Consider the following 4979-nt stretch of genomic DNA (forward strand, 5'->3'; position numbering starts at 1 on the left):
CTGAGGGGAAAAAAATCAAAATGATTGGCCTCAAATAAAGCTTAATAGGCAAATAAACTCTTCTTGGGTTTCTAATCATGTACAGGTGTCGCTCTTAACTGATGCTTGATAACAAACTGTGCCATTTTCATCAGGGACACATCATCCTTAGGTTGACCTATTAGCTACAGCATGAAAATGCTTTCTGCTTTGAAATTAAACAATGTATGGAAACAGATTGTTTTCACCTACAGAAGTAAGATGTGGAATGCAATAATCTCTTGATCATATGAGTAATTTCATGGATACAAATCCTGCTTGGAACACCAAATTCAGTTTAAAACATAAGCAATTTTTTAAACCCCTGGTCTAGGTAGCAGTGGCCATTAAGCAACTGGTTATTGTAAATACTCCATTAGCTTACTAATATAACTTTAGGGAAGGAAATCTGGTTCAGACTCCAGTTCTATAGCCATGTGTTTGATTTATAATTACCCTCTGAAGAAAAGTAATGCGTATATAATTATGTTCTTTCATCTGTTGCACAAGATATGTTTGCAAATTATACTTGTATTTGAGTTTGTCATGAGGCCTAATTATAGATTAGCCTCTAGCTAAAATAAACTTTCCCTCCAGAACCTTGCAAAGAGGAAAACAGATCTCTCAGGTAAATGCAGGCCTTCCACATTACAATGAAATAAATAATGCTGCTCAATGCTTGACAAAAGACTTACTGAAAAGACAGGAAAGATACTAGTTATTGAAAATACAGAGAACACCTTTTTGCAGATTAATGCATTATTCCTGGCAGGTGGAAACTGACGTGAGATTTGGATGAATTACTCAATAAAACATGACAGCCAACTTTTGAGAGCAAGACTGTTCAGTTCTGTCAAGCTAGAGGTTTAAGGTATGTAAAGCCTGCAGACAAACTTCGAGAGCTCCTAAATCATAGACAATTTATGTGTCTCATTCGATGAGCTAACTCTTACATTTTTAATTTTTGCCATTCATCCTCTAAAAATGTAACTGCTTTGGGGTGGGAGGGCAATTGCCCCTCCAGAATCTTTTACAAATGGACATTATTCATGTTCCAGCTTTGGAAATACCTGTTGATTTTTTTTTAAAAAGCAGGATCAAGACCAATCAGATTTTGCCCTCATCAACAACCCTAATCCAGTATTGTTTTGAAAGTAGACAACTAAGGGCAAGAAAAATGTTAGAAAACCAGGTTTTCATTGAATCATAGGACTACTAAACTACTATTGAATAGAATAGCTCATCTTACTTACGATTACTTTTAATATAGCAAACCCATGAATCCCATTTTCCCACTTTTCTCCGTTCACCTGCAAATTACTCATCATTAAGTGCATGTACAATTCTGCTTTAATGGCATTCATTCAATTCTGATTCCACCACTCTTACTGCTGAGTTCAAGACTTTAATATTCCTGAAGAAACATTTCCATATATCCCCCTTATATCCTAATTTTTCCATCTCTTTTCTTTCAACTGAATCACTTCCTCTGTTTACCCTGCCTAAACCAGATCTGACCATTGGCAACAATCCTGTCCCTGGAGATTACAAGTGTCTGCAATCCTGAAGATCATTATTATCTGCATGCTAATTTTAATAGCCAGTTGCCTTGCCACTAACCTTTTTATTCCACAGGTCTTAATTTTGCTAAAGAGGTTTCCATATGTGCTCTCTCAACTACCATCCAACAACCCATCCAAGTAACACCTTCTGTATTTCTTTTATCAACCTCTCCTGTTTGTATAGCAATTTTTTAAAGACAAATATGACTTGCTTTTTTACAAATCTCTCTTTCATTAATTCAAATATCTCCAAATGCTTATTGACTATTTTTCAAGTTCAAGTTTATTGTCATTCAATGTATATAGCTAAATGAAACATTGTTCCTCTGGAACCAAGGTGCAAATCACAGTACACGTAGTCACACACAGCACATACAGTTACAACCAGCGCATAAAATCACAAAATAATATTGACACAAATCCCTGAGTGGCATGGCCTGAAGTTTGACAGGTTGACATGAAGTGTGAGGTGCATGTTTCTGTAAGACAGTATAATAACACTGGTGCTATTATAATAAAACAAGCAGTAGTATAAATATATGAAATAGCAGCAATCAAAGATGAAAACCAGCACAGATTGAGAGTTGAGTTAGGGAGTGGGGGAGGAAGGCGGCTGGGCATTCAGACAAGGTGTACATATGTGCTGGCTGGCAGCAGGGTGTTAAGAATTCTAACAGCCTGGAGGAATAAACTACAGTATTTCCCAGCCTGACAGTTCTGGTGCCTTTTGTCGGACAGCAGGGGTATGGGAAGGATGGGTGGGGTCTTTGATAATGCTGAAAGCACTGCCTCTGATATGTGTTCTGAATGGGAGTGGGGAAGATCCCCATGATGTTTTTGACAGTCCTCACTATCTGCCGCAGGGTCTTGCACTCTGATGCATTGCAATTCCCAAACCAGCTGATTATCACTTCTAAGAGCTATTGACATGCAGTTCCACCTTTTTTAAACAAGGACATTGCATTTGGCATTTTCTAGTCCAATGGCACCTGTAAAATTATGGTAAATCCTTCTGCAATCTCCGATTCCATGTCCCTCAGCAATCAACGAAGCATCCCTCCAGATCCAGACCTGTTAACTTGCTTATTTGAGCTAATTTTTCTAATATTTCCTTCATACCTACTTTAATCTATACAACAGGCTGATGTTAAAGCATATCAGCTCCTGTCTGAGTGGTGTCTTCCATCCACTCGTTGGCTCTTCACATAACCCTGGAACATCCGGACAGCAAAGGTGCATCCATCAAGATGCACTTTCTCAATTCAGCTCAACATTTAATACTATTATCCTCTCAAAACTAATCAGTAAGCTCCATCACCTGGGCCTCAGTATCCCCTTGTGCAAATGGATCCTGGATTTCCTCATTTGCAGACCCCAGTCAGTTCAGATTGGCAAAAACATTTCCTCCTTGTTCTCCAAACAAGAGAAAATCCGCAGATGCTGGAAATCCAAGCAACACACACACAAAATGCTGGAGTAACTCAGCAGGCCGGGCAGCATCTATGGAATAGAGTCAATGTTTTGGGCTGAGACCCTTCATCAGGACTCCACAATCTCCATCAGCACAGGTGAACCACAGGGCTGTGTGCTTAGCCCCCTGCTCTACTCACTTTACACCTATGACTGTGTGGCTAAGTACAGCTCCAATGTCATATTTAAGTTTTCTAATGGCATTACTATTGTGAGTCATATCAAAGGTGGTGATTAATCAGCATACAAGAGGGAGATTGAAAATTTGGTTGGGTGGTGTCATAACCTCTCATTCAATGTCAGCAAGACTAAGGAACTGATTGTAGACGTCAAGAGAGGGAAACCGGAGGTCCATGAGCCAGTAGTCCTTAGAGAAGCAGAGGTGGAGAGGATCAGTGAATTTAAATTCTTGTAAGTCACTATCTCAAGAGGTCCTGCCTCTGACCATCATATAAATGTAATTGTAAAGAAAACACAACGGCGCCACTACTTCCTTAGGAGCCTGTGGAGATTTGGCATATCATCAAAAACCTTGAAAAAATTTTATGGATGTCCAGTGGAAAGTGTATTGACTGGCTGTATCACAGGCTGGTGTGGGAACACCAATGCCTTTGAGCGGAAATTCCTACAAAAGGTTGTGGATTCGGCCCAGTACATCTCAGGTAAAGCCCACCCAACCATCGAGCACATCTACATGAAACACTGTTGTAGAAAAGCAGCATCCATTATCAAAGATCCTCACCATCCAGACCATGCTCTTTTCTCGCTGCTGCCATCAGATAAAAGGTAAAAGAGCCTCAGGACACACATCACCAGGATCAAGAACAGTTACTACCCCTCAACCATCAGGCTCTTGAACAAATAAGGATGACTACACTCATTCTATTACTGGTGTTCCTACAACCAATGATCTCACTTTACGGACTCTTTATCTTGTTGTTTCATGCTCTCGTTATCTGTTGCTATTTATTTATATTTGAACTTGCATAGTTTGTTGTTCATTGTTCCTGTTTACAGTTACTGTTCCATAGATTTGCTGAGTATGCCCACAGGAAAAAGAATCTCAGGATAATATGTGGTGACATGTATGTACTCTGATACCAATTTTAACTTTGAACTTTGAACTTTTATCTATAATACTCCCTATTTAATAATATTTTGGCAGCAACCTCTTCCTTGAGAGAGAATGATACAAAATATTCAATTAGGATTCCAACTATGCCTTCTGCTTCAAGGGACAGATCGCATTCTTTATCTCTAATAAGCCCTACTCACCTTCTTATGATCAATTTTTTATCTACCTACCTTCTGAAGACATTCAGATGCTGTTTATGTTATCTGTCATTCTCTTCTCTTTGTTGCTTTTTACATCTCACAGCTTATTATTTTCAGCCGTATTTTTACTGGCGTTACTTGGCCACCAGATGTCTTCCACCTTTCTTTTCTGCCATTCCAACTTATTTTTACTTTTTTTTTGTGGGTTTGCCTCAACGTGGTCTTGAACCATCTCATCTTTAAAGCTTATTCAGTGTTCTAATTGCAATTGCACCAGCTCATATAGGCTTGCAACTTATACTGGCCAGATCCTTCTCATTACATGGAAGTTCTACTTAAAATTCATCTCTATTATTAATCCAAGGTTTACAATCTGATTATCACTGCTCCCTAAATGTTTTCCTTCCCATACATGGTCCACATGGCCCATCTTCACTTTGTTTTGGACACTGGGGAGATGAACGAGAAGCTTAAGAAGTTAAAGGATCAAGTTTCAAGGTTTCAGAGCTGAAGTTACTAAGGGCTTGAGCAACTGGAGATTCATAGTTGGACCAAATATAGAAGTGCATGGGAGAGGAGTTAAGCCTACAGGGCAAGGGGTAGAAGATTTATATTCCAGTGCAGTGTGTATAGGCCAAAGAGCAATTGAATCTG

Source organism: Hemitrygon akajei, chromosome 7 (assembly GCF_048418815.1).
Source record: "Hemitrygon akajei chromosome 7, sHemAka1.3, whole genome shotgun sequence".
NCBI lineage: Eukaryota > Metazoa > Chordata > Chondrichthyes > Myliobatiformes > Dasyatidae > Hemitrygon > Hemitrygon akajei.